Here is a 12316-nt window from a genome sequence, read left to right on the forward strand (position 1 = left end):
GGGGGAGGTGTGAGGAGCGCAGGGGGAGGTGTGAGGAGCGCAGGGGGAGGTGTGAGGAGCGCAGGGGGAGGTGTGAGGAGCGCAGGGGGAGGTGTGAGGAGCGCAGGGGGAGGTGTGAGGAGACAGGGGGAGGTGTGAGGAGCGGAGGGGGAGGTGTGAGGAGCGCAGGTGGAGGTGTGAGGCGGGGAGGGGGAGGTGTGAGGAGCGCAGGGGGAGGTGTGAGGCGTGGAGGGGGAGGTGTGAGGCGTGCAGGGGGAGGTGTGAGGAGCGCAGGGGGAGGTGTGAGGAGCGCAGGGGGAGGTGTGAGGAGCGCAGGGGGAGGTGTGAGGAGCGCAGGGGGAGGTGTGAGGAGACAGGGGGAGGTGTGAGGAGCGGAGGGGGAGGTGTGAGGAGCGCAGGGGGAGGTGTGAGGAGACAGGGGGAGGTGTGAGGCGTGGAGGGGGAGGTGTGAGGCGGGGAGGGGGAGGTGTGAGGAGCGCAGGGGGAGGTGTGAGGCGTGGAGAGGGAGGTGTGAGGAGCGCAGGGGGAGGTGTGAGGAGCGCAGGGGGAGGTGTGAGGCGGGGAGGGGGAGGTGTGAGGAGCGCAGGGGGAGGTGTGAGGAGCGCAGGGGGAGGTGTGAGGAGCGGAGGGGGAGGTGTGAGGCACGCAGGGGGAGGTGTGAGGCGCGCAGGGGGAGGTGTGAGGAGCGCAGGGGGAGGTGTGAGGAGTGGAGGGGGAGGTGTGAGGAGCGCAGGGGGAGGTGTGAGGCATGCAGGGGGAGGTGTGAGGCGTGGAGAGGGAGGTGTGAGGCGCGCAGGGGGAGGTGTGAGGCGTGGAGAGGGAGGTGTGAGGCGCGCAGGGGGAGGTGTGAGGAGCGGAGGGGGAGGTGTGAGGCACGCAGGGGGAGGTGTGAGGAGCGGAGGGGGAGGTGTGAGGAGCGCAGGGGGAGGTGTGAGGAGCGCAGGGGGAGGTGTGAGGCGTGGAGAGGGAGGTGTGAGGCGTGGAGAGGGAGGTGTGAGGCGTGGAGAGGGAGGTGTGAGGAGCGCAGGGGGAGGTGTGAGGAGCGGAGGGGGAGGTGTGAGGCACGCAGGGGGAGGTGTGAGGAGCGGAGGGGGAGGTGTGAGGCGTGGAGAGGGAGGTGTGAGGAGCGGAGGGGGAGGTGTGAGGCACGCAGGGGGAGGTGTGAGGAGCGGAGGGGGAGGTGTGAGGAGCGGAGGGGGAGGTGTGAGGAGCGCAGGGGGAGGTGTGAGGCGTGGAGAGGGAGGTGTGAGGCACGCAGGGGGAGGTGTGAGGAGCGGAGGGGGAGGTGTGAGGCACGCAGGGGGAGGTGTGAGGCGCGCAGGGGGAGGTGTGAGGCGTGGAGGGGGAGGTGGGAGGCGTGGAGAGGGAGGTGTGAGGCGTGGAGAGGGAGGTGTGAGGCACGCAGGGGGAGGTGTGAGGCGCGCAGGGGGAGGTGTGAGGCGCGCAGGGGGAGGTGTGAGGCGTGGAGGGGGAGGTGGGAGGCGTGGAGAGGGAGGTGTGAGGCGTGGAGAGGGAGGTGTGAGGCGCGCAGGGGGAGGTGCAGTCGGTGACGGACGCTGGCGCTCGTTCTGCGCTGAACATTTCTGCCTGAACGTTGTGTAAGGGCAGAGCCTCCTGAGCCGGGCTGCCGGTCTGCATCCCGGAGAAGACGACCAGGAAGACTGCCTCGCTCAGCTGTCCTGAGACGACCAGGAAGACTGCCTCGCTCAGCTGTCCTGAGACGACCAGGAAGACTGCCTCGCTCAGCTGTCCTGAGACGACCAGGAAGACTGCCTCGCTCAGCCACCCGGAGACAGACTGGCAGACCACTCATCCTCCCTGCTTCAGCGCTCGTCCACTCGTCTTTCTCAAACTGCTTTTGTGCAGAAAAAAAATTATATTGTGGATTTGGAAAAAGTCCTGCTGTTTCTAGACGGTAGTTTGTCCCAGTTGCCAGGAAGACTAATATCTGTTTCTGTGTCCCATTGGGGTTAATTGTTCAATCTGAAGTAGTCGGTTATAACATGAATGTTTGTGTACAGTTTTTAGAGTTATGAGAAAACGATATTTGTATTGCATTCTACAAGAAAAAGAACAATGTCTAAGCAAATGATTTAGAAAACCATAGAAAATGTTTTTCCATGTCCTCCAACAAGCCCCAAAAGAGGCAGCTTTTGCACACCTTCTCAGGAAATTCAGTTTCCCTGTTTTTATTTTATTTGTATACTTTCCTTTCCTACCAGCTTGCTGTTTATTGTCCTAACTTTATTGACTAGAGTTTCATTCATTTCCTCAGTTTGAGGGGCATGTCCCTCCCTCCGTGTTCAGCCTCTGTGTAAATGTTGAAGTGTGCGTTGGGAGAGGTGGCCCTGATGTCTGGTGAATCGTACATACTTGGCGTACTGCTTGCCTGTGTCAGTGTGACTTGATTGTAAACGTTGTCTGAGAAGCAGCCGTTAGCTGCAGGACTACCTTTGCTTCCCCCCTATGATAAAGTAGTAGGCTTAGCAATATACAGTATATGTATTATATTATACAGTAATAAAAAAACATTATTTTTGGTCAACCAAAATCCAGAAAGAGATGTTTGTGACTGACTGTATGCATTTGTATGAATTATTTTGAGAAGAAATAAAAGTCAGTGTGGACAGATCAAATCGTTTTTTGTCTTTTGTCCGCTGGTGCCTGTGACAGTCAAGAGGATTACAAACCTGAGCAGATGATGAGACTGGAATGAAGATGAAACTGACTGCAGTACCCACATGCTCCACTGGATGGCACAACAGGTGCAACACTCCAAATGTGTCTGATTACGTAATATCCATGCCTTTTCCCCCTCACATTTTATCCTACATACATTTCAACAACAAAAAATATAGTAATGTATAATGTTGTACAATGAAAATCCCCCAATCCCCATAATTTCAGGTTTAAAGAGATATATAAATAATTGAATGCCTATATAAGATAATGTTTGCTGAACAGGCTTCCATAGCTCTCTTGTAAACATATTATATAACGGTATTGTATACAGTTGCCATGATTGTTTATTGGTCTAAAGATATGGCAACAGTTGCTAGTTGTGTATCTTTATTGTCGGCCCCCAAACACATTGCAATCTGGCACTGACCATGGAAAAAGATCTTTGTCTTTCATTCTAAGTTACAGCCACTGGAAGCAGGGAAACTGAGTCTGAAAAAGCAGATGGGAAGTTGGCTGGTATCCTACCAACATTTTTTTTTCTTCTTCTCGACTTTCCCGGTGCTTAAATCCTGGTTTGTCATGTGTGTGTGTGTGTGTGTAGTCACGCGGCGATGGCAGCGGGCAGATGGGCTCAGCCTGTGGAGGGTCCCGGGCCTCACAGATGAGTTGAACAGCGACGGACATGACGAGGGGGCCGGGGCTCCAGACTTCCTTCCTAACCGCTCTCCTGACCAGACCTGGGTGGACTGAGGGGACGCTCTCCTGACCAGACCTGGGTGGACTGAGGGGACGCTCTCCTGACCAGACCTGGGTGGACTGAGGGGACGCTCTCCTGACCAGACCTGGGTGGACTGAGGGGACGCTCTCCTGACCAGACCTGGGTGGACTGAGGGGACGCTCTCCTGACCAGACCTGGGTGGACTGAGGGGACGCTCTTCTGACCAGACCTGGGTGGACTGAGGGGACGCTCTCCTGACCAGACCTGGGTGGACTGAGGGGACGCTCTCCTGACCAGACCTGGGTGGACTGAGGGGACGCTCTCCTGACCAGACCTGGGTGGACTGAGGGGACGCTCTCCTGACCAGACCTGGGTGGACTGAGGGGACGCTCTCCTGACCAGACCTGGGTGGACTGAGGGGACGCTCTCCTGACCAGACCTGGGTGGACTGAGGGGACGCTCTCCTGACCAGACCTGGGTGGACTGAGGGGACGCTCTCCTGACCAGACCTGGGTGGACTGAGGGGACGCTCTCCTGACCAGACCTGGGTGGACTGAGGGGACGCTCTCCTGACCAGACCTGGGTGGACTGAGGGGACGCTCTCCTGACCAGACCTGGGTGGACTGAGGGGACGCTCTCCTGACCAGACCCTGGGTGGACTGAGGGGACAATACAGTCAGAGAAATAGAAGACAGAGATACTGAGATTTCCCTCTGCTGAGCTAAAGCAGTTGGGAATGGTCGGTCTGATTCAACGGATGTAGGTTTTGGGGATAAGACTTGTCATTCGTTTATTACTGCCCAATCAGAGTCGCTGATTCATGTGGTTGGCCAATCCTGGCTATGTGAAACAACAACAGCCTAGCAACCGCTCCGCCGAAGACGATTGTGATTGGTTTAAAGAAATACCAGATTTTTGCTTCCCCCCCTATCCCTGAATGGTAATGAGCCCAGCCGGCAGTGTAACCAAGGTGTGGAGATCGGTCTGGCTATGCGAGATTAGAGAATGGTTGACATGGTAGCCGGTCACAACTTGAGTCAATCAACCACATGTCCATCTTCTCTGCTGGCAACCTGACAACACAGTCGTGCTTGAGAGGAGCCTTGAGAGAAACACTGGGTGAGTAACAGTGCCATCGACATATTGAAGGTGCCACAGACAACTTAATTCATTTGGTGATGATCAGCGGCCATTTTGCCAATTCTGAAACTTACCTACACATGTTAGTTACTTCCGTTTCATGTTAGCTACGTTGATGGCTTACGCAAATTGCAAAATCACACCCCGTGCAGACATCAGCAAGACCAAGGAACCGGTGGTGGACTTGACTGGAATGAACAAGAGGCCTCCAGCCCCCATCACCATCCAGGGGGAGGAAGTTGAGATGGTGACTCATACAGGTTCCTGGGAGTGCACCTGAACAACAAACTGGACTAGACTGACGACACTGAGGCCTCTACAGGAAATGATAGAGCAGACTGTTCTTCCTCAGGAGGCTCAGGTCCTTTGATGTGTGTAGCAGGCAAACAAGCTGAACACATTGGTGAGGAAGGCCAGCTCTGTTGTGGAGTAACAACTGGACAGCCTGGAGACTGTGGTGGAGAGGAGGATGAGGGACAAACTGAAGTCCATCCTGGACAACCCCTCCCATCCTCTCTATGACGAGCTGTGGCAGATGGGGAGCACATGTATGTATGTATGTATGTATGCATGCATGTATGTATGTATGTATGTATGTATGTATGTATGTATGTATGTATGTATGTATGTATGTATGTATGTATGTATGTATGTATGTGTAGGCCTAGGTATTTATGTAGACTGTGTATCTATCTATCTATCTATCTATCTATCTGTCTGTCTGTCTGTCTGTCTGTCTGTCTGTCTGTCTGTCTGTCTGTCTGTCTGTCTGTCTGTCTATCTATCTATCTATCTATCTATCTATCTGTCTGTCTGTCTATCTATTTCATAATGATATGATACATCAAAAAGCTGTCCATGTAACCGTTAAGTCAACTCAGTACGTATCAACAGGCCTTAACATGAATATGAAGAGGATATTTTGTGTGCATGCTAAACCCATACAATCCACATTAATAAGCTATGTTGTAGGCTAGGTATTGTTCCGGAAGGTTAGCTCTCTAATAAGTCAGCAATACAACTGAAAGTGCTCCACCATGAAAAGAGGCCTGGTTTCAACTCCAGACCTGAAGAGACCTGTAGTCAAATAAAGGAACGATGTTATGTTTGAAGGAAGAATTGAGTCCAGCTTTGGCCGCTCCAAATACTTTTTTGCAATAACAATAAAAACGGTTGTTTTTCCGAAACGGATCCAAGGAGAGGGTGACTCACTTACAGCCTGGCTCGGTCTGTTACCCACGGTCTGCGATTCAGAAAGGCTAATTTACCAAGTTTAGGTAGTCTGGTCAAGAAATTGTCAGTCACGGAACAAACACTGTATTCAAGCTTTATTTATATATATATACTCCAAATTATGGTGGTGGGGTGTTGTGCCAAATAATTCCGACTCCCCTTCACTATCTTTGAGTTATCTTTTGACTCTCGAAACCATGATAGCCTCGGCTACCACAACTAGCCATATCTGCCTCATTAAAACTACAGTTGAAGTATTATCCTATATTTCGCCTGGGATTCATCCCCTTTTATCTAAGTAGCCGACCATCCAGTGACCTAAACATGCAGGCTAACCACAATAAATGTGAGGAGGGATAAATAATAGGCTCTGACTTTATATGAATAGGCCTGTTGTAAACTACTATGTAGCCTAGGTTCTTATTCCAAGTGCTCTCGTAGGCTATTTTATTATGGTGGATGTTATAGCAGTAGCCATAGGTTCGCATTGCGATGTGGTCATCTTAAAACCTAAAATAGCCTTGCTTTTTGTGACAAGTAGCTATCGTGTGATGGGTTAGGGTTAGGGTTAGGGTTAGTAGCTAGGGTAAGTAGCTATCGTGTGATGGGTTAGGGTAAGGGTTAGGGTTAGTAGCTAGGGTAAGTAGCTATCGTGTGATGGGTTAGGGTTAGGGTAAGGGTTAGGGTTAGGGTTAGTAGCTAGGGTAAGTAGCTATCGTGTGATGGGTTAGGGTTAGGGTAAGGGTTAGGGTTAGGGTTAGTAGCTAGGGTAAGTAGCTATCGTGTGATGGGTTAGGGTAAGGGTTAGGGTTAGGGTTAGTAGCTAGGGTAAGTAGCTATCGTGTGATGGGTTAGGGTTAGGGTTAGTAGCTAGGGTAAGTAGCTATCGTGTGATGGGTTAGGGTAAGGGTTACGGTTAGGGTTAGTAGCTAGGGTAAGTAGCTATCGTGTGATGGGTTAGGGTTAGGGTAAGGGTTACGGTTAGGGTTAGTAGCTAGGGTAAGTAGCTATCGTGTGATGGGTTAGGGTTAGGGTTAGTAGCTAGGGTAAGTAGCTATCGTGTGATGGGTTAGGGTAAGGGTAAGGGTTAGGGTTAGGGTTAGTAGCTAGGGTAAGTAGCTATCGTGTGATGCCCTGGTCTTTTCCGCGTGGTGGGAACTATAAACAGTGGTTTTGTCAGAAGAGCGCAGATGGAACTAAAGCAAAGGGGAGTGGGATTCTGTCAGGAGTTGTGCTCAGAGTCAGGCCAGGTCCAGCCTGGCTTATGTGCGTGGCTGGCTTGTTTCATTAATAAGGGTTGGGGTTGGGACAGGATCTGACCAATAAGTCAAGGGGTAAAGGTTGGAGTGAAAGGATGAACATGTGGAGGTTTGGGGTATAGTCCCATAAAGTCATCCCCACCGGGTCTTGAACCCCGGTCTCCCGGGTGGGAGTCCAATGCTCTGACCACTACTCTACTTGTGCAGTGGACATCAGCAGGTTGATTTTGGTGTCCTTGATATTGGTGTGCTGGGACTACTGCTTCTTGTGGTGCCAACAGAGAAATGCAGGTCAACATTGTCGGGAGTAAGGGAGGAAGGGAGTGAGGGAGTGAGGGAGTGAGGGAGTGAGGGAGGAAGGGAGGGAGTGAGTGAGGGAGGAAGGGAGGGAGGGAGTGAGGGAGTGATAGCCCGACAAACACTATACTAGCTGCACGGCTGGCTTAACCCTAACCCTAACACAGGATGTGTTAACATCCAAAGAACACTGTCATCCGGCACGTTTACATGGAGCCTAACAATCCGATTATAACAAACTACAAAAGACCAAACCCAATAAAAATGCTCCATATAAGGGAGCACAATCTGAATTAAAAGGCTCAAATTGATTGAAAAATTCTAACATCCTAGACTTGGGGACCTGGGGTGTCGCTGATCTTCGATTGTCACACTACAAGGCTTTTCGTCGTTCCCGATGTTCAAAATTGGGCCTGGCGCTGGACACTTTGCGACAAAAAACGGCCCAAAATTGTCCTCTCCTCCCCATCCCTTCTCCTCCCCATCCCTTCTCATTAAAAATAAAATACAGGAATAAAAGTTACAGTGTATCCATCCATCCATCTTCATCCGCTTCTCCGGGGTCGGGTCGCGGAGGCAGCAGCTCAGCAGGGGGCCCCTAACCCTAACCCTTCCCTAGCAGCATCAACCAGCTCTGCCTGGGGAATACAGTGTATGAATGAATAATCATATTAATGATTTAATAAAAAAGCTGCGGCAAAAAGAAAAGTCTTCAGTCTTGATTTAAAAGAACTGAGAGTTGCAGCAGACCTGCAGTTTTCTGGAAGTTTGTTCCAGATATGTGGAGCATAAAAACTGAACGCTGCTTCTCCATGTTTTGTTTTAACTCTGGGGACAGAAAGCAGGTCTGTGCCAGACGACCTGAGGGGTCTGGATGGTTCATAATGTAGCAGCGCTACATTTTTTCAGATCCTACTGAGACATAAATTTTTCCAGATCCTACTGAGACATAAATCCTTTAATCCTTGATATATTCTTCAGGTGATAGTAGGCTAATTGTCTTAATGTTTGAAATTCAGGTCTGAGTCCATGACTACACCAAGATTTCTGGCTTCGTTTGTGGTTTTTAGCATTACTGATTGGAGCTGAGCGCTTACTTTTAATCGTTCTTCTTTGGCTCCAAAGACAATTACTTCACTTTTATTTTTGTTTAGTTGAAGAAAGTTCTGGCACATCCAATCGTTGATTTGCTCAATGCACTTACTCAGCGCTTGTAAAAGGGGCATAATTCACCCCGGAACTCTTTGGCTGGGTTAATGTTGTTGGCAGCGGATGCCGAGGTTATATTTAAGGGCTCAGCCCTTCCTGCTCTTGTATGGAGTTAAGTGATTAAACGCCTCGCGGCAAATCAGTCAAGCTGTCTGTCTGCCTCCTGTAATCTCTAGGCATCACACTGGTGACCCCCGACCTTTGTCTGTAAGAAGCCTCTTCAGACTTCCTATTTTTGAACATGTTCTACCAACGGTGTGTCAGCGTCAGTGCCAGCCTGGTTTATGCAGGCAGACCTGAAATGTCCTAAGCTACGAAAGACAGCCGAGGACGCCGTGCGCTTGTGTTCTGTGGTGGCGGACGCCGTGCGCTTGTGTTCTGTGGTGGCGGACGCCGTGCGCTTGTGTTCTGTGGTGGCGGACGCCGTGCGCTTGTGTTCTGTGGTGGCGGACGCCGTGCGCTTGTGTTCTGTGGTGGCGGACCTCGAGAACTGAGCCTCCTCCTCAACCACCCTCCAGCCGAGGGCAAATACACGGCCCTCAAGCCAAAACGGTGCCCTTCCCCTTGCAGCTACAAGCCGGTGGAAAACAAGATAGCCGACGCTCAGTAGTGGCCCTGACCGTCGGCGACACAAGCAGGTAGATGTTTTGGCCAGGCAACCCCATCCACACGCATTGGCACCAGGTCCGTGGAGCTGTGCTTTGGTGGGCAGCATTTTGTCTGGGACTTTGTCATGATGAACATTGCTTTGCTGCTCGGTGCAGATTTTCTGTGTGCCTTCCTATGTGCCTGAACAAGCTGGTGAGAAAGGCCAGCTCTGTCGAGGGGCAACAACTGAACAGCCTGGAGACTGTGGTGGAGAGGAGGGACAAACTGAAGTCCATCCTGGACAACCCCTCCCATCCCCTCTATGACAAGCTCTATCTATCTATCTATCTATCTATCTATCTATCTATCTATCTATCTATCTATCTATCTATCTATCTATCTATCTGTCTGTCTGTCTGTCTGTCTGTCTGTCTGTCTGTCTGTCTGTCTATCTGTCTGTCTGTCTGTCTGTCTGTCTGTCTGTCTGTCTGTCTGTCTATCTATCTATCTATCTATCGACCTCCAGTCCTCCTCAGCTGAGCTGGGTTACGGTCAGCCACATTCAGGTCCTGGGGGATTTCATCCCCGACGCAACGACCCTCTGGTCAGCTGTGGACCAACCAGCCTCCCTGCTGGACCAATGCCTTTGTCCCAATCCCCACTACACAGCACGGTATCCCGTTGTCCCGGGTCCCCACGGGCCTGCGGGCGGCGGGGTATGTATTCATCCACCAAAACGCTCACTGTGGTCCCCTGCAACCCCCCCTACCACAACGCTCACTGTGGTCCCCTGCAACCCCCCCTACGACAGTCCGTTCCGCGTCCTGGAGCAGAGGGCCAAGCACCTGGACGTCGGGGGCAAACCTGAGAGCGTCTCGGTGGTCAAACTGTCCCTCTCGGACTTGACCCAGCCGTTGGAGTTGGCTCAGTCACCGCACTGGGGTAACCCCCTGGGCCTTCCCCAACCCCCCAATGTGAAAACCTCGGCCCCCCCTCCACCCCCCGCTGCCACGGGGGCCATCACTGCCCCGCCCACGGACTATTTTAACCCTTTTTTGAAGCGCCTAGGTTACAAATTTGTATAAATCACAAGCTGAGGACATGAGCGCAAAAGGGGATTTGTGTTCAATGTTCAGCGCTTCACTGGGGCTGCGTAGAAACCGAAGGGTCTGGATACCAACCCACAACCACAGTCCAACTGTGGGGTTTGTTGGTTACATGTGAGAGGCGTATTGTTTTGAAAAGCTCTCCCTTGACCGATTATAAAACAGAACCCAGTTCACAGCAATTTCCAGAAGCAAAACCACACCGGTCTCTTCCCCCGATTCTGACCCTGTGATTCCAAGAAGCATTAAACATCTGGAAATCTGCAGCATTGTTTGAAAATCGAGAGTAGTTCAAGAAATAACTGAAGAGTAAATTCACATGGAACTATCATTTAATGCATCAGAAACAGAATCTGATTTTCCGGCGCACTGTCCCAGCGGTGCTTTTGGGTAAAATCCTCCTGGGGACCAAGTGTGGGCCTGGGGTCATTTCAAGGTCTGGGCCCTGGGTCATTTCAAGGTCTGGGCCTGGGGTCATTGTGAGGTAAATGCAGGCCAGAGTGTGTTTGTTTACACTGTGCCAGCGCTGGAGGAAGGTCTGGCTGGACCGTTCACGGGATAGTGGGGGAAACCGCTGTATTTCTTTAACTAGGATGCAGCTCTGCCAAGTGAAGAGCACATCCTCCAAAGATTGTTATATAATGAAGATTTTCTCATCACTGTCTCCAAACTGTTAGGAACTTATCCATGTCAACGCAAGACAGTTTCATCCAATAAGACCCCTGGCACAGAATAGTCAAGAATCACCTTCTCAACCCAACTCTGTTTAAATGGCCACTTACATCATTTGTTTTGATTAAAAACAGATCATTTTTGACTAGATTATATAAAGGGTTTGGAAGGATTTCTTCATTAGGCAACATTTCGATCCTTATGGATCTTCATTAGGTTTGTTGGGAGAAGATCTGCAAGGATGGAAACGTTGCCCAATAAAGAAGTCCTTCTGAACAGTGTGCAAGTTATAACTTATCTTTACCCCAGCACCCATCGTCATCATCTTAGATTATAAAGGCTAGTATAAACCCTTTGAATTAAAGGAAAGTTTCATCCATATTCTCTTCCTACATCTATGGGTATACACACATGCACTGTATTAAAATACAATTACTAAATTACTTTCTTTGGTACCGTTGCTCCATTAAAAAAAAACTTTTCAGTTTCCCCTCACATTGGCACAATTCGTTAATCAACACTAACAACCCCATGCGCCACACACGCACATATCAATCAATCAATCAATCAATCAATCAAAGCTTTATTTGTACATACACACTACACGTTTCCAAAGACTGTTAAGGTCCATCTACAGTAGATGGGACCTGTCATTGAAAAATCCTACATTGAGTTTATGAATATTTTGGGTTTGGGAAAGGGATTGGATTGTGCACTTTGGTAAATTAAATTGGCCCACAGTGTGAAAGCAGAATCTATCAGACTGAGGTTTCAGGGGGAAGCTCCCTTTAAAACAGGCTGCCATGCTGAAAACACATCTCTCCTGTTCTTGAAGCCCAGTAAATCACTTCCTCTATCCCTCCGACCGAGGTCACACGGCTCCCAAGACCGGAGAGGGGGATGATGGGAAAACCAGAGGATCTCGCTTTGTGGGTCACTGAGGAAGCTCCTGGATTCAGAGCGAGCGAGCAAGAGAGGGAGATTTAAGTGTGAACCAATGAGATAGCGCTGCCCAGCATTTGGAGATGACAGAAGTAAGGGAAATAGTGGCACACAGTGGCTTCAATCATCCAATGAAAAGAACCTTCCACATACAGTATATCATCTCACGATTAAGAACTGACTGCAGGGCTGCCTGTCTGATAAGCAACAGTTCTGTCTCCTTTCCTGTTCACCCTCTATAACACCTCTGACTTCAGCCACAACACTGGAGTGTGTCACCTCCACAAGTTCTGGGATGACTCCTCTATTGTGGGCTGCATCAGGGCAGACGATGAGGAGGAGTACAGGACGTGGTCAGGAGGTTCGTTAGACGGTCTGAGGAGAACCAGCTCAAACTCAACATCAGCAAGACCAAGGAACCGGTGGTGGACTTCACACGGAACAAGAGGCCTCCAGCCCCCATTACCATC

The sequence above is a fragment of the Borostomias antarcticus genome (assembly GCF_949987555.1).
Source record: "Borostomias antarcticus genome assembly, chromosome: 16".
In the NCBI taxonomy this organism is placed as follows: domain Eukaryota; kingdom Metazoa; phylum Chordata; class Actinopteri; order Stomiiformes; family Stomiidae; genus Borostomias; species Borostomias antarcticus.